The sequence below is a fragment of the Mya arenaria genome, chromosome 13, assembly GCF_026914265.1.
Source record: "Mya arenaria isolate MELC-2E11 chromosome 13, ASM2691426v1".
Classification (NCBI taxonomy): Eukaryota; Metazoa; Mollusca; class Bivalvia; order Myida; family Myidae; genus Mya; species Mya arenaria.
Window position 1 is genome coordinate 57915410 of NC_069134.1, and position 24212 is coordinate 57939621.

Genomic DNA, 24212 nt, shown 5'->3' on the forward strand with positions numbered 1-24212 from the left:
ATATGCGTTGGTATTCACAGAAGTATATCCCTGCACGCACATTCCTATGACTTCAAATCCTACGGCTACAACCGACCCAGTTACTAAAGTTTCATGGCTCGATGTAGTGTATTTCCCGTGAGGAAATGGATCCGGTACATAGCATCCTCTACCACATACTGGTTCAGGATCCCATGTACCCTGTTCAGTGCATAATGAGGTCGTTGGGTTTATTAAATAGCCCGCATCACATTGAATGTGTATAGTCGTACCAGTTAAGGACTTAGCTGTGGTATTTGTTCTTCCATGTGGAACATTTGGGCGTGTGCAGGCGACTGTGATAATAATAATAATAATAATAATAATAATAATAATAATAATAATAATAATGATAATGACATTCAATCGTTCAATAAAACGTTCGCGGTGAATGGAAAACAAGGTTGTAGTGAAATATTAAGAGTATACCTGCTATAATTTGTACCTCACAGAGTGTCAGGTAATTCTTTGTCTGCAGTCTGACCATTGTAGCTAGAACAGGAGGTTTCAATGCGACATCTATTGTATCCTTACATACCAGTGATTTATCGTTTAGGTTAAGATAGCCATTGCAATTTAAACTGTGCGTTTCATTGTCTTGAAACACTGTTTTCCAATCTCCATTTAAAAAGGTCAAAATCATCAATCCGTATAGGCGTTCACGTACTGAAGTTGAATAGCAATATCAGGAATAACGATATGAACATTTTAAATGTTATCATATTAAATGTCTACACCGATTAAAACATCCAATGTATACGTTTTACATATAATACATTATTAATCAACTATTACGTATTTGACGCGATACGGGGTCAATCGCGGTTCCAATACCAGACAATACCAGACAACTCAAGACAATTTATGCCAAAACTCGGCCAATATCGACCAAACTCGGCCAATATCAACCAAACTCGGCTAATATTATTTTCCTCCTTTTTGATTGGCTACAAAACTCGCCAAATATAGGATTTGAGAAATGGACCATTTTCATTGGCTGTCGAAACTCGCCTAATATGAGAAATATGCTGGAAATTATTTTAATAGGAAGCCATTTTGAAAATGTTGTGCTTAGTTTAATCCTATTTGAAATAACTAGCCTATTAAATTATTCAACCACTTAGTACGGTTTGATATAACAGTTGTATTTAACCTGTTGGTGATTTTTTACGACTATAATGTTTGTGTACACCGAAAAAATGGACGACGAAAGTGACACATTTGACTTTTTGGCATACGATTTACGAAATAAAGACGAAAAGATATGCTTTCTTAGACTGTACGGCGCTTTATTCATAAATATGTGCAATGTCACTAAAGGATGCATGTCAAAATCAGCAAAGTCAAGTCTAGAAAAGCAGAGACAATGAATGAATCGGGCTTCAAATGTAAACTTCAGTCGTCGGGCTCAGGCAAATACAGCTAACCTCGGGTAAATTACTAGGCCAAATTGAAATCACCTAAATAATAATATTATAATCTAACGCATGTATACCTAAAGAGTGAATGTCATTTAGTGGAGAGAAACTTATATTTGTGCTATATACAATAAAAGCCTTCCACGGTGCAAAAGTCATTTGAAGGACCAAAACATAAAATGTTTATAGCATCATTTTTATTAAGGTTTAAGATCCAATATTTAGCACGCTTGATACATATATCCGTTGCAACATGTGAAGCTATGATTTTATCAGATCTCTTATCAAAACGTCTTTGCATTTTCACGAAAATGTCCTAATACAAAATGAATATGTTTTTGTGTCAAAACAGTCATTACTTCCCATTTAACAATGTCTTGAGGTTTTGTAATGATTGCAGCTATCTCAAAGAATGAACCGCTTATAACTCCGGAGCATGCCACAAAGGATGTATATTCAACTTCCTAAAACATTTGTTCCTCAAAACTAAATCGAACATTAACAAAATTGTACTTTTTGGTCCACCCCACCCACTTTTGCACTGTATAAGGCCATTAAACAACGCTAGAAAGGAAGTTACGCTTCTTATCAATATATTTAATTGGTTAAACGTAACCACTATGTATTCAAAGTGACCACATACGGTGTAGGAGTACAATCAGTGTAGTGAAAATATAAATAAAAAGTAGATCAAGTAGATCCAGAATGTTCAGCAAGTTTTTTTAATCACAAACAATTCGGCTTCAAAACATATGAAGAATAAAAATTAGCCAATGTTCGGAGATGGTGTAACCATGCTTTGATTCATTGGCATCTGTTTTTTGTGCTTTAATAAATAGAAAATGCATGTAACGTTGAATAGCCACTTCAGAATTGGTGCAGTTTGCCATTAACATACATATGCTTTCGCTATTATATATTCTAATTCCTGATATCCACTTAATGATGTCCACATCCTAATAAGTTTATTAGCTTTGTAAAATAACCATAAAACAATATCATCATAAATGATAGTATACATTTAATACCAACCAAAACATAGTACGTACATTCGTTGCCTCTATTATATATTCTGATTCCTGATATATTGTAAGTGCCCTGGAGGTCCACATCCCAATGGGCGTAACCTCCATTTGACGGCACGGTTGTGTGAGCGCAGGGAGTACTTTGAGGTTGGTTCGTTATGTTTCCATCAACTGCAAGTGATGCTTGTTGACCCGCAAATGTATCCGGATATTGGCTGGCAGGTTTTCGAAGTGCAACGTTTACACCTAAAGTAAGAGGATTAAACTGTGAACAAGTATTCGTTCGTTCTCGTATCGCCTGTTCGACTGCAATATAGCGGTCCATATTGAAGTTATTTTATGAAACCCATTTGAAAGCCATTGTTACTACACGTGTTTAATAAAGCTTTTTTTACTTCTTAAACTGAACTCAAAAAGTTTCTAAACAGGATACAAACCTAATGATAATGGAAATTGTACTTTGTTTAAGACAACATTATTTTTTGGTGAAGGCACCAATCCCGAGTCCCGAGTCGTCAATAACTTTTAAGTCATACCGGTACCACTAGCGGATTAATGGGTGGGTCGCATTTGGCACGCGTCCCTTTTAAAATCGCCCAAGTTAACATTTTAATGTCAATAACGCTTATAATGAACCATTTCCGACTTCAAATTAACCTTTTGGCATGCGCCTCTAACGTCAATTCAAAAAACCGCCCCTGTGTACAAAATAATAACAGTTTGCTGGTGCGTTTTAAAACTCAACGCTTATATTGTATAATGCACCCGAACAGTTTTATACGTGAGTTTGTGTAATCATATACTCGTTAAAGTACAAAAATAGTTAGATCACAAAAGATACGTTCTAAAGTTATGGCATTATTATTTTTACTCATTTGACTCTTTTGATCAAAACAAAAACAAGCATATGATTTTTTTGTGTACGAATAAAGCAATATAAGCGATATTTAAATGTTTTTTAACTGTTTTTTTTGGTTCGTTTAAAAATGTGGGTTTTTAAAAAAAAACGATATTGAAAAGATATTGATAGAATGTTTTTTTTTTAAAAATCACATTGTACATAAGGGCAAACATCTCTGACCAGGGGTCTTCGGTAGAGTTACAATTTCTTTAAAAGGACAAAAAGTCTATATAAAGCTTTACCACTGCTTTAACATTTCTAACTCCTGGATATTTTGGGAATTATTCTGAAAATTTTGTTAGATTTATAAAATGTTCATATAATGTAATCAATATTTTATGTTGAAAATTATGAGGATATGCAAAAATACCAGGATAAGTTTTAATATTTTATGAACTTTTCGATATTATCCTTACATTAGGTTGCTGTTTAAAGTTTGTTGCTGTTTTCTCCTTCTCTGCTGTGTTTGGAGGTCGTAACTATAGTAACACTGGTCACAAAGCCATGGTCAACCCAGGGCTTAGAAATGTGATCCGGACAAACTGTGATTGGGTCTGACACCCTCTCCCAGGCGAAATTTTGTATATATGTTAGTCTTAAATGGAATATTCTTGATGTATTTTAGAGGTTAATACATGTTTTCAAAGCGCTCATTGTATACTTGATTGCAAAAAGTAGTTGCGTACAGAATATCAAACGTGTTATTTTCTGAGAACTTTGTCCCAATACCACATGGGGAATGCCCAGTATTGTAAAACAGATCAAACGAAAATATTCCTATTCTAAAAGATATGCCATTATCATTTTATTACCGTATTTTATATTTCAGGACCGACACACACTTTCGTATTACTAGGTTAGTCGTAAGTATTGGGGCATAGGCTTAAGTGAGGCCAATCCTTTATCAATATGCTGTTGAAGCCTCGGAAAAGGCCAGTTAATTTAAAGCTGTATGAATAGTTAGTTACGCAATACAAATGTCTACTTACCGAGCGTCTTGATAATAATTAGAAAACAAATCCCGAAAATCCGAAATTTAGACTAATAACTCTAAATTTCGGGTCGAAACTTTAAGGGAAAAATCAAAATTTCTTTTTAATAAGTAAATGTAAATACGTGGAGCTAATTTGTGTGGACTTCAACGTATATTTCAGTACATTTCAAACGTGTTTTCACAACAAAATGAATAACTTAATGCTTAAGCAGTATCCGTTTTGTAAAATGTATATTGATGGTGCTTACCTGAATGATACCAAGCTGGTTCTTCCGAACGCACAGACGCTAATATAAGCATTACAGAAAAAAATAATTCCATAATTATTGCTGTCATTATTTCAATGAATCATAAACTATTAAACGATCCAACTCATAAATTGTACTCGAATCCAACAACTTAACTGACGTTAAAAGTTAAAAGCATCTTCGATTTGAAAACTTCCTGTGTGATAAGCGGCTTGATATGAAGTGTTTAAATATCTGAAACAGGTGTTTATTTGTTTTAGTGTTCAAGGTAACTACATTTATCATATTTTTCGGCGTTAAAGAGACTTATAAGTTCAAAAATTAAACAATTATATGAATTTTTTATTTTTTTTATTTTAAGCCCGCTCCCAATACCAAACTAACGCGCAACATCGTGCCAACGAGAGTGACTCAGTAAAAGCTATCATAGTTTTTTTCACAATCGTTGTAAAATATATAATATTTAAAAAAGAAAACTCTTTGTCAACCTAAATAGACAGACGGAAATATGGTAATCAAAACATAACAATAGGTAAATCTGTATAGCCACACATTGTTTGTTTTGGTACAGGCAGGTTAACAAATTAAAAACTTGATATGCGACATTAACTTTGACATCTTTATTTTTAAAATAAAGCCGTTGTTTTCATTTACTTTTGTTTCGACTATAATTTTTATTTTCCATTCATATTGCCTATATTGGATCAATTTTAAAGCGGCACTCTCACAACTTTTTTTTATTTTTTTGTCTTGGAACGAACCAATGTATGTGAAAATGCATGTAAACCAGTCATATAGCACTGCTGACAAAAAAGTAGATCGCAGATTTTAATAATTAGGTTCAAAAGTTGATGTCTGATGCATTTTTCTTAAACTGTTTTTAATAGTAAAGCTTTTAGCCATAAAACATTATTTTTCGAACGGATACATGTAAATCTGAGATCTGATCTTTTGTCAGCGGTCTTTTATCACTGGTTTGCAGATATTTACGCAAAAAAATGCTCATTCAAAGACAAGGCAATAAAAAAAATGTAAACACGGTAAATTTGCGAGAGTGCAGTTTTAAAACCTATGGAAGGTACTTGTGAAAGCTGTTGTTCTTGTTCTTTAATATTCGTCGATAGTTGGCACCGGAAACTGGCACAACCGTTGAACGTCTCTTCCGGTAGACTATTAACAGTTTCAGTTTTGAGATGGCAAAAGTGGCAAAGGTATTTCTACGCTCACCGAACAAACATGTTTAAATTATTCTTTTAACATCGGGTTTTATTCTACAAACGTGACTCAAAGATTAACCGACTTGGACAACTGTTTTGTCTAAGAACCAGCTGAATTTGCATCAATGCTTTCAATTTGGTCATATAATGTAATTAACAATATAATATAACTCAATTGTTTGGAAAACGGCCGTTAACTTCAGTTTCTTAAAGCGTTAGTAACGCTTATAGCCATAAAACATCAATTTATGAACGTAATTATCTAAACCTGCGATCTTATCTTTAATCGACAGACTTTTATCACCGGTTTTTAAACACTTCCGCCAAATTTGGGTAAATCCATGACAGAAAAGTTATCAATATGGTCAATTTGTGCGAGTGCAGCTTTATGGTGAAAACAGAATCTATAAACTGTGACGTCACGTCATAACAATTGCCATTGTGCGATGTTAAAATGACGTTTCTAAAACAAACTAATGCTTGAATGAACACTGCTTTGCATTGAGTTTATATGTTTTGTTTTTTTTAATCAAATGGCATCTTTTATCAATGCATGTGTCTCAAGTAATTAAGCGCCTCGTGTAATCCGAATCTGATAAAAAAAAAAAACACTATCTAGTCAAATACTTCCTACCTGATCAAAGTGCAGTACTAATAACCCTATTCTACGCCATATAAAATAATCGGAACACCTATCAGAAACATTTCTGTAGAAATTTGATTTTTTTTTTTGAAACAAGACACGAGAATAGGATAAAAAAAACACCTGAAAGGGAACGAGGTGGCCGTTCTGACTTTGCAACCAACCTCCTGACAGTGTGGACCGTGCTGGGATTTACTTGTTCGTAAATTAAATACAAGAACATTAAGATAAAATCTTGATTTAAGTGCACTCTGTACATGGAATAACTTCCCTTAAACCGCAATATTTGCACACACAAAATGTCATGATATTTTCCTTGTCACCATATATATGTTAAAACATAATAATTCGACCAACAGATAAGCTAGTTCTCTAATAACTCCATTTATTAAGGAATCCGACCCACAAATAAGCTTGTTCTCTGATATCTCCATTAAGGTATTCGACCAACAGATAAGCTAGTTCTCTGATATATCCATTAAGGAATCCGACCAACAGATAAGCTAGTTCTCTGATATCTCCATTAAGGTATTCGACCAACAGATAAGCTAGTTCTCTGATATCTCCATTAAGGTATCCGACCAACAGATAAGCTAGTTCTCTGATATCTCCATTAAGGTATCCGACCCACAGATAAGCTTGTTCTATGATACTTCCATTTATGTATCCGACCCACAAATAAGCTACTTCTCTGATATTTCCATTAAGGTATCCGACCCACAAATAAGCTACTTCTCTAATAGCTCCATTAAGGTATACGACCCTCAAATAAGCTACTTCTCTGATAGCTCCATTAAGGTATCCGACCCACAAATAAGCTTCTTCTCTGATAGCTCTATTAAGGTATCCGACCCATAAATAAGCTCCTTCTCTGATATCTCCATTAAGGTATCCGACCCACAAATAAGCTACCTCTCTGATCGCTCCATTAAGGTATCCGACCCACAAATAAACTACTTCTCTGATCGCTCCATTAAGGTATCCGACCCACAAATAAGCTACTTCTCTGATCGCTCCATTAAGGTATCCGACCCACAAATAAGCTACTTCTCTGATCGCTCCATTAAGGTATCCGACCCACAAATAAGCTTCTTCTCTGATCGCTCCATTAGGAATCCGACCCACAAATAAGCTTCTTCTTTGAGAGCTCCATTAAGGTATCCGAGCCACAGAAAAGCTTGTACTATGATATCTCCATTAAGGTATCCGACCCACAGATAAGTTACTTCTATGATATCTCCATTAAGGTATCCGAGCTACAGATAAGCTACTTCTCTGATAGCTCCATTAAGGTATCCGAGCCACAGAAAAGCTTGTTCTATGATATCTCCATTAAGGTATCCGACCCACAAATAAGCTTCTTCTCTGATATCTCCATTAAGGTATCCGATCCACAGATAAGCTACTTCTCTGATAGCTACATTAAGGTATCCGAGCCACAAAAATCCTTGTACTATGATATCTCCATTAAGGTATCCGACCCACAGATAAGCTACTTCTATGATATCTTCATTAAGGTATCCGAGCCACAAAAAAGCTTGTTCTATGATATCTCCATTAAGGTATCCGACCCACAAATAAGCTACTTCTCTGATAGCTCCATTAAGGAATCCGAGCACAGATAAGCTTATTCTATGATATCTCCATTAAGGTATCCGATCCACTGATAAGCTTGTTCTATGATACCTCCATTAAGGTATCAGACCAAGAGATAAGCTTGGTTGATGATATCTCCATAATGGTATCCGACCCACAGATAAGCTACTTCTCTGATAGCTCTATTAAGGTATACGAGCCACAGATAAAATTATTTTGCGATAGTTTCATTCAGGTATCTGAGCCACAGGTAAGCTTGTTCTTTGATATAACCATTAAGATATCCGACCCACAGTTAAGCAACTTTTCTGATAGCTCCATTATGGTATCCGAGCCACATATATGCTTGTTCTATCATAGCTCCATTAAGGTATCCGAGCCACAGATAAGCTTGTTCTATGATATCCCCATCAAGGTATCCGAGCTACAGATTAGCTTGTTCTTTGATATCTTCATTAGGTTATCAGACCCACAAATAAGCTACTTCTCTGAAAGCTCCATTAACGTGTCCGACCCACAAATAAGCTTGTTCTATGATATCTACATTGAGGTATGCGACCCACAGATAAGCTTGTTCTATGATATATCCATTACGGTATTCAAGCAATAGATAGGCTACTTCTGTGATAGTTTTATAAAGCTGTCCAGCGACATGGGGCGTTGACAGTTATGCATCTACTCTTGCTGCAATTATACAGACCAGCGATAGTGTGCGTTGACAGTGTTGCATTTTCTACTGCTATCAATATTCAGTCCAGCGATAGGGGTGCGTTGACAGTGTTGCACCTACTATTGCTGCCATTATAAGGTCCAGCGATAGGGGGCGTTGACAGTGTTGGACCTACTATTGCTGCCATTTACAGTCCAGCGATAGGGGACGTTGACAGTGTTTGACCTTCTATTGCTGCCATTTTACAGTCCAGCGATAGGTGGCGTTATCAGTGTTGGACCTACTACTGCTGCCAATATACTGTCAAGCGAAAGGGGGCGTTGACAGTGTTGGACCTACTATTGCTGTCATTATACAGACCAGCGATAGGCGGCGTTGACAGTGTTGCATCTACTATTGCTGCCATTATACATTCCAGCAATAAGCGGCGTTGACAGTGATGCCTCTTCTGTTGCTGCCATTATACAGACCAGCGATATAGGGAGTTGACAGTGTTGCATCTAATATTGCTGCCATTATACATTCCAGCGATAGGGGGTGTTGACAGTGGTGCCTCTTCTATGGTTGCCATTATACAGTCCAGCAATAGGGGGCGTTGACAGTGGTACATCTCCTATTGCTGCCATTATACAGTCCAGCGATAGGGGGCGTTGACAGTGTTGCACCTACTGTTGATGCCATTATACAGTCCAGCGATAAAGGGCGTTGACAGTAATGCATCTACTATTGCTGCCAGTATACAGTCCAGCGAAAAGGGGCGTTGACAGTGTTGCACCTACTATTGCTGCCATTATACAGTCCAGCGATAAGGGGCGTTGACAGTGTCGCACCTACTATTGCTGCCATTATACAGTTTAGCGATAAGGGGCGTTGACAGTGTTACATCTACTTTTGCAGCCAATATACAGTCCAACGATAGGGGGCGTTGACAGTGTTGCACCTATTGTTGCTACCATTGTACAGTCCAGCGATAGGAGACGTTGATCGTGTTGCACCTACTATTGCTACCATTATACAGTCAGCGGTAGGAGGCGTTGACAGTGTTGCACCTACTATTGCTTCCATTGTATAGTCCTGCGGTATGAGGCGTTGACAGTGTTGCACCTACTATTGCTTCCATCGTACAGTCAGCGATAGGAGACGTTGATCGTGTTGCACCTACTATTGCTGCAATTAAACAGTCAGCGGTAGGAGGCGTTGACAGTGTTGCACCTACTATTGCTTCCATTGTACAGTCCTGCGATATGGGGCGTTGACAGTGTTGCACCTACTATTGCTTCCATTGTACAGTCCAGCGATAAGTGGCGTTGACAGTGTTGCACCTACTATTGCTACCATTATACAGTCCAGCGATAAGGGGCGTAGACAGTAATGCACATACTATTGCTACCATTATACATTCCAGCGATAAGTGGCGTTGAGAGTGTTGCACCTACAATTGCTGCCATAATACAGTCCAGCGATAAGTGGCGTTGACAGTAATGCATCTACTATTGCTACCAATATACAGTCGATCGATCAGGTGCTTTGACAGTGTTGCACCTACTATTGCTGCCATAATACAGTCCAGCGATAAGTGGCGTTGACAGTAATGCAACTACTATTGCTACCAATAAACAGTCGAGCGATAATGTGCGTTGACAGTGTTGCACCTACTATTGCTTCCATTATACAGTCCAGCGATAAGTTGCGTTGACAGTAATGCAACTACTATTGCTACCAATATACATTCCAGCGATAAGTGGCGTTAACAGTGTTGCACCTACAATTGCTGCCATAATACAGTCCAGCGATAAGTGGCGTTGACAGTAATGCAACTACTATTGCTGCCAATATACAGTCGAGCGATAAGGTGCGTTGACAGTGTTGCACCTACTATTGATTCCATTATACAGTCCAGCGATAAGGGACGTTGACAGTGTGCACCTACCATTGCTGCCATTATACTATCCAGCGATATTGCTGCCAGTATACAGTCCAGCGATAAGTGGCGTTGACAGTAATGCACCTACCATTGCTGCCAATATACAGTCCAGCGATATGGGGCTTTGACAGTGTTGCATCTACTATTGCTGCCATTATACAGTCCAGCAGTAGGGGGCGTTGACAGTGTTGCACCTACTATTGCTGCCAGTATACATTCCAGCGATGAGGGGCATTGACAGTGTTGCACCTACTATTGCTTCCATTATACAGTCCGGCGATAAGGGGCGTTGACACTGTTGCATCTACTATTGCTGCCATTATACAGTCCAGCGATAAGGGGCGTTGACACTGTTGCATCTACTCCAGCGATAAGGGGCGTTGACACTGTTGCATCTACTATTGCTGCCATTATACAGTCCAGCGATAAGGGGCGTTGACACTGTTGCATCTACTATTGCTGCCATTATACAGTCCAGCGATAAGGGGCGTTTACAGTGTTGCACCTACTATTGCTGCCATTATACAGTCCAGCGATAAGGGGCGTTGACAGTAATGTACCTACTATTGCTACCAATATACAGTCCAGCGATAAGGGGCATTTACAGTGTTGCACCTACTATAGCTGCCAATATACAGTCCAGCGATAAGGGGCGTCGACAGTGTTACACCTACTATTGCTTGCTGCAATTATACAATCCAGCGATAGGTGGCGTTGACAGTAATGCACCTACTATAGATGCCAATATACATTCCAGTGATAGGGGGCGTTCACAGTGTTGCAGCTACTATTGCTGCCAATATACAGTCCAGCGATAGGGAGCGTTGACAGTGGTGCACCTACTATAGCTGCCAATATACAGTCCAGCGATATGGGGCGTTGATAGTGTTGCACCTACTATTGCTGCCAGTATACAGTCCAGCGATAGGGTGTGTTGACAGTGATGTACCTACTATTGCTGCCAGTATACAGTCCAGCGATAGGGTGTGTTGACAGTGATGTACCTACTATTGCTGCCAGTATACAGTCCAGCGATAGGCAGCTATGACAGTGGTGCACCTACAATAGCTGCCAGTATACAGTCTAGCGATAGGGGGCGTTGACATTGTTGCACCTACTATAGCTGCCAATATACAGTCCAGCGATAAGGGGCGTTTACAGTGTTGCACCTACTATTGCTGCCATTATACAGTCCAGCGATATGGGGCGTTGACAGTGTTGCACCTACTATTGCTGCCAATATACAGTCAAGCGATGAGGGGCGTTGACAGTGATGTACCTACTATTGCTGCCAGTATACAGTCCAGCGATAGGGTGTGTTGACAGTGATGTACCTACTATTGCTGCCAGTATACAGTCCAGCGATAGGCTGTCTTGACAGTGATGTACCTACTATTGCTGCCAGTATACAGTCCAGCGATATGGGGCGTTGACAGTGTTGCACTTACTATGGCTGCCAGTATACAGTCCAGCGATAGGGGGCGTTGACAGTGTTGCACCTACTATTGCTGCCAATATACAGTCAAGCGATGAGGGGCGTTGACAGTGTTGCACCTACTATAGCTGCCAATATACAGTCCAGCGATATGGGGCGTTGACAGTGTTGCACCTACTATTGCTGCCAATATACAGTCAAGCGATAGGCGGCGTTGACAGTGGTGCACCTACTATAGCTGCCATTATACAGTCCAGCGATAAGTTGCGTTGACAGTAATGCAACTACTATTGCTACCAATATACATTCCAGCGATAAGTGGCGTTAACAGTGTTGCACCTACAATTGCTGCCATAATACAGTCCAGCGATAAGTGGCGTTGACAGTAATGCAACTACTATTGCTGCCAATATACAGTCGAGCGATAAGGTGCGTTGACAGTGTTGCACCTACTATTGCTTCCATTATACAGTCCAGCGATAAGGGACGTTGACAGTGTGCACCTACCATTGCTGCCATTATACTATCCAGCGATATTGCTGCCAGTATACAGTCCAGCGATAAGTGGCGTTGACAGTAATGCACCTACCATTGCTGCCAATATACAGTCCAGCGATATGGGGGTTTGACAGTTTTGCATCTACTATTGCTGCCATTATACAGTCCAGCAGTAGGGGGCGTTGACAGTGTTGCACCTACTATTGCTGCCAGTATACAGTCCAGCGATGAGGGGCGTTGACAGTGTTGCACCTACTATTGCTTCCATTATACAGTCCGGCGATAAGGGGCGTTGACACTGTTGCATCTTCTATTGCTGCCATTATACAGTCCAGCGATAAGGGGCGTTGACACTGTTGCATCTACTCCAGCGATAAGGGGCGTTGACACTGTTGCATCTACTATTGCTGCCATTATACAGTCCAGCGATAAGGGGCGTTGACACTGTTGCATCTACTATTGCTGCCATTATACAGTCCAGCGATAAGGGGCGTTTACAGTGTTGCACCTACTATTGCTGCCATTATACAGTCCAGCGATAAGGGGCGTTGACAGTAATGTACCTACTATTGCTACCAATATACAGTCCAGCGATAAGGGTCATTTACAGTGTTGCACCTACTATAGCTGCCAATATACAGTCCAGCGATAAGGGGCGTCGACAGTGTTACACCTACTATTGCTTGCTGCAATTATACAATCCAGCGATAGGTGGCGTTGACAGTAATGCACCTACTATAGATGCCAATATACATTCCAGTGATAGGGGGCGTTCACAGTGTTGCAGCTACTATTGCTGCCAATATACAGTCCAGCGATAGGGAGCGTTGACAGTGGTGCACCTACTATAGCTGCCAATATACAGTCCAGCGATAGGGGGCGTTGACAGTATTGTACCTACTATTGCTGCCAGTATACAGTCCAGCGATAGGGGGCGTTGACAGTGATGTACCTACTATTGCTGCCAGTATACAGTCCAGCGATAGGGGGCGTTGACAGTGATGTACCTACTATTGCTGCCAATATACAGTCCAGCGATAGGATGTGTTGACAGTGGTGCACCTACTATTGCTGCCAGTATACAGTCCAGCGATAGGGGGCGTTGACATTGTTGCACCTACTATAGCTGCCAATATACAGTCCAGCGATAAGGGGCGTTTACAGTGTTGCACCTACTAGTGCTGCCATTATACAGTCCAGCGATATGGGGCGTTGACAGTGTTGCACCTACTATTGCTGCCAGTATACAGTCAAGCGATGAGGGGCGTTGACAGTGATGTACCTACTATTGCTGCCAGTATACAGTCCAGCGATAGGGTGTGTTGACAGTGATGTACCTACTATTGCTGCCAGTATACAGTCCAGCGATAGGGTGTGTTGACAGTGATGTACCTACTATTGCTGCCAGTATACAGTCCAGCGATAGGGTGTGTTGACAGTGATGTACCTACTATTGCTGCCAGTATACAGTCCAGCGATAGGGGGCGTTGACAGTGTTGCACCTACTATTGCTGCCAATATACAGTCAAGCGATGAGGGGCGTTGACAGTGTTGCACCTACTATAGCTGCCAATATACAGTCAAGCGATGAGGGGCGTTGACAGTGTTGCACCTACTATTGCTGCCAATATACAGTCAAGCGATAGGCGGCGTTGACAGTGGTGCACCTACTATAGCTGCCATTATACAGTCCAGCGATATGGGGGCTTTGACAGTGTTGCACCTACTATTGCTGCCAATATACAGTCAAGCGATAGGCGGCGTTGACAGTGTTGCACCTACTATTGCTGCCAATATACAGTCAAGCGATAGGCGGCGTTGACAGTGTTGCACCTACTATTGCTGCCAATATACAGTCCAGCGATAAGGGGCGTTGACACTGTTGCACCTACTATAGCTGCCAATATACAGTCCAGCGATAGGGGGCTTTGACAGTGTTGCACCTACTATTGCTGCAATTGTACAGTCCAGCAATAAGGGGCATTGCCAACTATTCAAAGAAGCTGAATTAGCTACTATTTAAAGTTCTAAAACTTTTTTTATTCAAATTACATATATTCTGATCATAACAGTATCAAGGATGGAAATTAGATATTTGCTACAAAATTTTAAAAAATAGAGAAATATAGTACATAATTGACCTTACGACAGCGGCTTCTAAGCCACGCCCCCTGATATCAAGGGAGCGAACTCTGTCTATGTCCGTCAAACAAACGAGGAAGTAATGGCGTCTCGCGTTGTTTCGCTTTCCGATATTCCTGACAAATTATCATAAATGTGACATTACAATGCGAAAAAAATAGAAGTCAAAGGAATTTGTAACTGGCTGCTACATCGGAAGGCTCAATATATCTTTAGAAAATGACGATATCTAACATTTACGGGGTGAAATCTATCCAAGTCAGAGAAAATCGGATAGCCGCCATGTTGTCAATATTGACATCGATACAAAGGAAAAGCGTGTGTGTGACGCATACTGTAAATGCAAACAAGGGTAAGTTTAACTTTTAATAACACCGGTCCTTCTTACAGTATTTTTGAAACAAAGATTAAATCATCGCACAATATGAGTAAATCATAAATTGCCCGAATGGGGAACCCGGAAGTGACATTAAATAACAGTTACATGCCAGCTATACAGTTTAACCTTGTATTCTATAGTATGAGCAGAAATGGTTTATTGGGGTTATGCATAAAAAGTTTCAGTTCTAAGCGATTGAACACTCTCCCTTATGAATAATAATGTAATAGTTGACAAGTGACAATCGTGGGTGATACCAATCTGTAACTTTTGCATTGCTCAAACATTCACATGCTTTGATTTTTGTTCTTACAGAAATTGTGGAACATGTTCACACACTCTGGCTGTAAAAGTAGACCTGGGAGGAAATGTTCCCCCGGTGTGGGGCTCGAACTCACAACCACCAGAACACTAGCCCGGCACTCTAACCAACTAAGCTGACCGGGCAGCTAGTTCTAACCCACACACACTACCCTCCCCCCATTTACCGGTTAAGGCTGGTGGAGGGTCTCCTGCTATTTACCGTTGACACCATTAAAATATTCTGATTGATGGAGATAAGGAAGTCCCCTTATTATTGTCTTCAACAAGCCTACCTTCACAGGGGACCTAGCATAAGACCGGAAACCGCCCCCCCCCCACACACACACACACATACATGATATTTGCCAGTCCAGGCAATGTCAACCGCAAGAGAAAACCAGTGATGACAAGTTTTACAAATAATCGGTAGGACCTATTTTAAAGCTTTTTATAACATTTAGTTTTACTTTGCTGTACAAAAGTAATGGACTATTTGTCCAGAGAAAAACAACAACCACAAAACATTAGCTATTATCTTGTCAATATTTCATTATGATATACATGTAGAAAGCAAACATCAAAGGCAGTAGCATTTACAGCTAGTATTAAAATATTTAACAATACATGTAACTGATTTATTTTAATATTGGCATCTTTTATTTATTTCAGGAAAGTGTGGTCTTTTGAAGAGAGTTCTTGAAGTTGTTCAGCATGTTGTTTTGATGGATTCTTAGAAGGATGTACCTCTATGATGTTAGCTTCAGTTCTGGAGTATAACACCAGTTGTTGCATATTTAATATCAGATTTATTAAATACATTGTTGTTTTGCAAACATTACTTAAACTTTGATATTTCTTTGGTGTTTATGTATGATATTGTAGGTGAATATCTCTTTATTGCAATGGCAAATATATTTTAAAATATATAGCATTAGCAGAAGTTATTTTTCACTGTTAAAGCTGCACTTTCACAGATTGATCACTTTGACAACTTACACAGGATTCGATTGCATTTATCATATTTTGGCTCGGAGAAGTTTGCTTTGTGATTTATATATTAGGTCTTAATTTAAAGAATGCCAAAATGCCAAAATAAGCCGATTCCCAAAATATAAGAATAACAATGAAAATATGTACATGTTTGACTTGTTCTTTATTCATAATAAGTCTTTACAGCACATGTGTGGCAGAATCAAGTTCTAATGAACATAATAATTGATTTAAATGTACAGTGAAATAAATTGTTTTATACAGAAAATAATACCTTAACGATTCAGACCGATCTGTTCTCGTTTTGTTTTGGTGGCTCAAATATTTATCTGAGTTTTGGAGGAGGCCTAGCTGGTGTGAGCTGGTCAAATACAGTAGCTGCTTGAGGGTCAGGGTTTTCTTGATTGGATTTCCCGTCGACAAAGTGCTGATATGAAAGTAAGAAATCTATGAAATGTGTCGGAATGACAGCTACAAAAGCCATTGTTTACATAGGAACCATACGAGTAGATGAGATTCGGAAGCATGCGATGGTTCGGACAAAAATTTAGTTGTACGATATTTCCTGATTTACTTTGAAAGCAAAGCAGTTTATAAAAACTACATAACGGTATCAACAAAAATACCTCTATCTTGAATGAAATCAATCGTGTCCATGTTGAACCTGATATTAAATGGCCATTAATGCCGATTTGACAACACAAGCCAAAGCATAAATGTACGATGTTAATAGTTTAAAAATAGTAACACTTATTTAGGTCATGCACGGACAATATCAGTATTAAATAAATTTTGAGTGGATTGAAATAAGTAGTATTGTTCAAAAAAATACTTTTGTACAGACGTATAGATGTTTCGCCTTTGAACGATCTTTCAAAATTTCCAAGTTCAGCTGTTGATGAGGTCTTCCACAGAGTCTGATACAGCACTTGAATTTTTCTAAATAACTCGCTGGTTTCGAATACGGAACGAATTGGAAGCCATCTTTAGTCGGCCTGGCTACCTTGTATCCGAATTACAAGTGCCATGACAACACCTTTTTACCATAATACTTTAAAAGGCGAGAAATTGCCAGCGCATGTATATGACGGACTCTGGTCAGTTTGACGGACAAAATGGCGGATAGCAACACGACTTATCAGCCCTACATTCTGATTGGCTGATAGGACCTGTCAATCAAATCCTGTCGTAAGGTCAATTAGTAAATTTCACGTCAGCAACGGCTTTCTGACCTGTGTGACAGGGTCATTAAAGTTTGATGGGCTTAAAATAACGAGAAACATTTCCTTTCGTTTTTTGCCATAATTGATGTGACCGTCGACAGTAATATGTGTATTCATAGTGATGTTATCATTTTTCAGAATAAAGCTATCATTTTTGTTTACATATTTTTATAACAGGAAGTATAATATATAATTGATTTAGACGCGTGCAAGGAACATATTTCAAACGAAATAACAAATAACGAAAATAATAAGCGTTTCCTTTTAAACTTTTAAATCTAGCAACTATGACTGAAGGATGCATTGGAAATCAAAATCCATAAAAACTGTGGTGTATGAGACTGGACATTGTTGCACCTCATACTGCTGTTAATGTACTCGCGTAGTCATTTTCCCCGACCCGTAAACACTGTGTAAGATTTGGGACAAATGTGATGTTGTGTACATCTAGACTAGTGTAAGCCTCTAGTAAGACCCTATTCCAGAGTACTCATGTTTCACTGACCGGTCCAAGGCGGTAATCACATCATTACAAAGCAATTCAGTGAATTGAGCATATCTTGTTCCGTGTTTGTGGCCCTTGCAATGTGCCTCTACACAAGGTTCTTCTTACGGATGCAATCTAACTCACAAATAAGATTTACCACACTAAATAATATTGTTTAAATATTCCAAAAAAGATTAATAAATGTTAAAAACAATGGTTTTTATTAAGGATATTTATTTTGATTTAAAAAAAAATGAGCATACAACACGGTATTTTAACCTTATGAGACTATAGTAGACCACGGTTAATCTTGAATACTTTTGCGCTTTCTGCTATTAAATACACGGCTAAAATCTTGTTATCAGAAATTAATAGTTTCAATAAATGTATTATTAAGTAAGTTGTTAAATGTTTATCAGTCAAAGTTTATGTTTGTTATACATGTTTATGTATTTGTTTTGAATAAGAGTGTTATTTTAAATGGTTGACCTATTGGCTTATCCCTGTAGTTTTCTTAGGGATAGCGCTTTCTTTTCAGAAATATACCTGTTATTAGCATAGTCACGGTGGAGAACCCACGTGATTTATTTGGTAAAGTGCACGGCAACAAATGTCAACAAGTCTCGATTCAGGTAAGGTTTTTAAAAATAACTTTCTTAATATTTGGAGATTTTTTGTGAAATAAAGACCATAAACCCCGCATTTAAGAGCTCCATCCACGGTAATAAAGAACTTTCTCTAATATCCTAAAGTTTTCCTGAAAATCTTGACCAACTGATTTCTCAGAGTTGAAATCTAAGGCAAAGTACACGGCTTTTGACAAATCTATCGGTTTACCTCATGTAAGCCGTAAATAATTCATACAAAAATCTTATTTTAAAAAGTTTTATGTATTTCATAGTTTTCAGCGTGTATTGTTTAACTTCTAGTTATTTCAAAGGTAAAAATGAACTAAAACCAAATTGATAAAGCACACGGACATTTTAGGATGATAAAGTACACGGTCATTTTAGTTCATGTTTGAAAGTAGAGCGCGGTTTACAAACTAATCGTTATATAAGCATTTTCTATCCGTGAAGTCAGAATGTATAGTGTTTAGTTTTTATCTACGTTGTAACAATAAATTTTGCATTATAACGCACACCTAAATAACTAAATATTTAGCAATCATATTTAATGAGGAGTTGAAAGATAGTCTATGAAATAATTTAAGAGAAAGTCTGCCATTATAAGTTCGATTACTTTTAAATATGATCAATACAGAATCATACATACATTTCTTTAAAAATCAGATAGTTTTACTTATAAATTACAATCTGGACTGACGGCGAATAAAACATCTCTGTAGTAAGCGGCCCGTTTGTGGTGATTATAAATTTCATGAATGTTCCTATTTTGATATGTTTTGCACATCACAATTAGTTTATATATATTTCCACGTTTAAAGCATATTGTTCATACCTTTCAGATAACGCTGAATCTTTTATTTGGTTCAGTCTGAACAAATATTATCTGATCTACATCAGTAAAACTGCGGTCGTTCGAACAATACAGACAGGAACTCATTGTAAAGGTGGAGGCTCAGAGTTAGACGGGAAACACCAAGGAGGAATGAGAGCACACTATATTACCAACTTACAGGCTAGGACTAAGACTTGAACATCTAGATAAGAGCTGAGCATGGAACATTAAAATGTTCTAGACTAAAGGCTGAAATAATTGTGTTTCAAAGCTTGCTGAATTATATAAGATAAATGCAGTTAAGAGTTTATAGGAAATAAATGGGAAAATGACAACAATGCATCTCTAAACCATGTGAAAATGTTGTATGCTAAATCGGTTTTCATACTATTTTTACACTGCATTTTTTTTCAGTACTGTAAGACAAACGAACATTTTGAAAGAGCACCATTTGGTAACAGTACGTTTTGCTATTTATCTTAATAAAATGTTAAACTCATGAAAACGTTATTTTAACTCGGCAACATACTTGAATGCACTTCTAACTAGACCATTGTAATCTTTCATTGTGTCATGATTAGGTGTGTTTCGCCTTAAATTGCCTGCTGAGTCTAGATTTGAACTTGAATGCTGAGCGACACTGTAGACATTTGTGACGTGTCATACCCCTGTGTCTAGTAGAAATCTGGTCACTGAGATTGGTCGTGTCACCCAATTTGAACCCACACACACCACAGGTTAGCTTCAATTCGCCGCTTTCGCGTCTTTCGTGTATCTTCAAGTCTTGCAAGGGCAGTTTTGCCACACTATTTGCAAACGTGCAACTTTGTCTCGCCGTGATTGCTGCACCTATAAAAACAAGACATGTACTGTCACAAGTTAGCGGGAATTGCTGGCAATGTCAGTACTTGAATATAATTTATAAAAAACACTATATTACTGCCACGCAATGAGTGTTTGATCGTGTAATTAGCACCATAAAACTGAACGACCCTGTCCACTGAAACATGGACCACATTATTACCCGGTATGTGAAAAACGCTACCCTTAAAAAAAATTGAAAACACAGTCAGACGACGGCAAATCTTAACCTCTACACGAGGGGAGTCGTAATAAAAGTATAACTGTTAGTATATTCTTATTTCTCGGCGAAAAAAATAAAGCTAAAAACTAACCTGTGTCTGTGTAAACACTTTCCCGCAAAAACGACGGCAATCGACCAGAATGCCTTCTATCGTGGTCTACTAGATGTTTGTTTTGTTTTTATTTTGAAATCCATTCCGCATTCATTGCATAAAGTCGGAGTCTTCATATTCTGAAATGAAACAAATATCACAAAATTACAAGTCTTTCAAATCAGCTAGCAATCGAAGACATTAGAAGTACAAGAACACTTTTCTTTCTCAAAATTGACAAAATGAAGAGTTATTAAGCAGTTATGTGTTACTGTTTACCATGTATAATGAATACAAACACGTTTTACATATACGATACGAAAAAGAAGTGGAACACCCTTTACAAAAACTTCAAGCCCTTTATATGTCAATTGCGAATATATTGTTAAAATACGGGACTGAATTTTAGTGTGATAACACATGTTTCCATGATTCATGAAAATGAGCCCATCATTTAGGCGACTTTGTCGGTCTAACTGTTAAAATGCGTCCATTCTTCCCTTGCCATTCCATTACAATGCGTCTTTTCAAACATGGAGCAATGTTCAATAATGAATTTGAAGAATAGAAATAATAAATATATTTATAATAACTCGTTTTAGCACCAGTCAGTGAAATAATGAGTATATACACTGAAGGTTGTAAACGACCGTGTACTTTATCAAACCTAAAATGTCCGTGTACTTTATCATTTGGTGTTAGTTCATTTTCGCCTTTGAAATAACTATAAGAAGTTCAACAATACACGCTGAAAACTTTAAAATACATAAAATTTGCTTAAAATAAGATTTTTGTATGAATTATTTACGGATAGCATGAAGTAAACCGATAGATTTGTCAAAAGCCGTGTACTTTGCCTTAGATTTCAACTCTGAGAAATCAGTCGGTCAAATTATCAGGAAAACTTTCTGATATTAGAGAACGTTCTTTATTACCGTGGATGGAGCTCTTAAATGCGGGGTTTATGGTCTTTATTTCACAAAAATTCTCCAAATATTAAGAAAGTAATCTTTAAAAACCTTACCTGAATCGAGACTTGTTGACATTTGTTGCCGTGCACTTTACCAAATAAGTCACGTGGGTTCTCCACCGTGATAGTGGTATATGTGCATAAATGTAGATGTGTAAAGTACATAAGCAAGAAAGTCACACGTTGCAAACGACCAATAACATTTTTACCTATATTTACGATATACATGGTGTGCAATAAATGAATGAGAACAGATAAAGATATGGCTTTGTTAATTGAAATGTGAAGGCGATATATTAACTCGTGAAATATCTGATTTATTCTAAAACTTTTCTTCAAATATAATGACATTGGAAAGCCCAAACCAGTTTGTACTGTAGAAATAAAAAAGGTTCTTATATTGTTTCTTTCATCATTTTGTATCGCAATAAGCTGTTTATAAATCGCTTTGCATACTTTATCGGCCTTAAGATATCCTAGGTGAAGTCATTTGCATGTAAATAATGGTATAAGGTGCATAAGTTCTGATACGAAGAAAAATAATAATATTAATACACAAGATTAATATTAGTACACAAGCCTAACTAAACAATGAGAATGATGGACAGAGTTAAGATGAGACTGTGGATAAAAGAAATGAGACATATTTAACCGTGCCGACTTTTGTTCTGCATAGAAAATAAGTTTTAGAGGTTTCATAATAATATCACGATTGTTCGTCTATTGTTGTTAATCGTTTTCTGTCGCACTCACTATGAAACGTTATGTTCCGAAATTCTTCAGGCCTCAGGTATGCTTTTTGTTTATAATATAGTTAATTGTAAAGATTCATTTTCGTCAATTCTGCAAAATAATGTTTTCAGATAATGCTTACTTACTGTTTTACTGTTTCAGGAAATTGTGAAAAGAACTGCTCATATCCGAAATGTTTTGGCAACGGGACTTGTATTTACCCGGATAAAGACTTCTTTAATTCCACACAAGGATATACGTTACTTCCTTGTGGAGCTCAAAGTTTACCAGTGTGCAACGATGCCTTCACTCTGAAAACGCCATGGATGAACATAAACTGCCTCTGGAACGGAAGCTTGGACCACACAGAAACTCCTGTGTGCGATATTGATACATACCTTCATCCATATAACGTATATAAGTGTTACTACATCTTACTACAGCAAGGGTACGAGATTGCGATGATGGACAACGGATACACATACGGATCTAAAGTAGCCCCGCGGTGCGTCCCTGGCTATGAGATAAAATCTGGACCAACAATAAGAACTTGCCAAGAAGATGGACAATGGAGCGGAGATGAGCCAGCCTGTGACAAACTGGACTGTCCGTTTCCATATAACGTCGTCGGTGTAAACTCTGTTGGTGTAACAGGCATCAAGTTTAACGAAACTGCTCAAGTGACGTGCACGGAGGGATAAACATATATTAAGGGTTTTACACAATGCATGTGCACACAATGTGGTTCACTCTTTTGGGGTGGCTTGTCCCCTGTAAGCGGATAACAAAAATAATGTGTAATAAGAGTATACTCTATAAGGAGCATTAGAATAGCTGTAACAGAGTTCGTGTTTTGACAATATCCATCTATGCGTTTTCCTGGACGATCCTTATTTATATTTCGTTTTCATTAAGGTTGTTTTCACTCACGGCAAGATAAAATTACCAAATGCATTGCAATTGCAATTGGTTCATGTGTAATCAATTGGCCATCACATGAAGAATATATACGAGTCTTTGATTCTTTGATTTTCCGCAGAAAAGGAAGTTTACTTGGTGTGGAGCATTGGTGCGTGCGCTGCTTTTGTTTTTTTGTTGATAATCGTCTGCCATCAAATTACAGTCCAGCGATAGAGGGCATTGACAGTGTTTCATCTACTACTGCTTCCATCATACAGTCCAGCGATAGGTGGCGTTGGCAGTGTCGCATCTAAAAAGTTTAATAATATTTGCATACAATGATAAAGTATAACTATCATTCATCTGTAGTCTATTGTATAAAACTTCGTTATGTTTTCCACAGGTTATCGTTGGGCAAGTAATTATATTAAAATGATTGCATTACTTAATATACATTCTTGGGAAAATATTGACCAATCAATGCAAAACTAGGATAACCTTGACCAAAGAAAAAAGGTTGTCTTTTGGTAAATGCAAACAATTTGATTGGTCAATAATTAGTCATTTAAGTATAAATATTGAACAATCAATAAAAAAAATCTACAAACCAAATAGTTAACCAGATTTATACAATTGGCTGATGTAGTCCAAAAAGCACAGTTTAAAGATCGTGAAGAGTGCTTACGCTTGTATTGATGTATACATCATATAAAAACAATTCAGTAACTAAGATAACAAATATTTAAGTTCATATTTCTCCCTTTTTTATCGCTTTTTTCAGAATCAAACACAAGCGAAACAATACAATACATCATATAAGGAACGCAGAGACAGTTCCGATAATCTCACCAACTTGTCAGAAA

General features: G+C 37.9%; 2 long non-coding RNA genes across 2 annotated transcripts; one reads left to right on the forward strand and one right to left on the reverse strand.

Moving 5' to 3' along the window:
• The first annotated feature begins 14797 nt into the window (after positions 1-14797).
• LOC128214576 (uncharacterized) lies at positions 14798-16337 on the forward strand. The gene is made up of 3 exons (XR_008257943.1): positions 14798-15081; positions 15424-15837; positions 16081-16337. It is a non-coding gene; the product is annotated as an uncharacterized LOC128214576 (long non-coding RNA).
• On the reverse strand, positions 15931-17595 carry LOC128214577 (uncharacterized). Its single transcript, XR_008257944.1, has 2 exons — positions 16676-17595; positions 15931-16177 (listed from the first exon to the last, which is right to left on the reverse strand). It is a non-coding gene; the product is annotated as an uncharacterized LOC128214577 (long non-coding RNA).
• Between the last annotated feature and the right edge of the window lie 6617 nt (positions 17596-24212).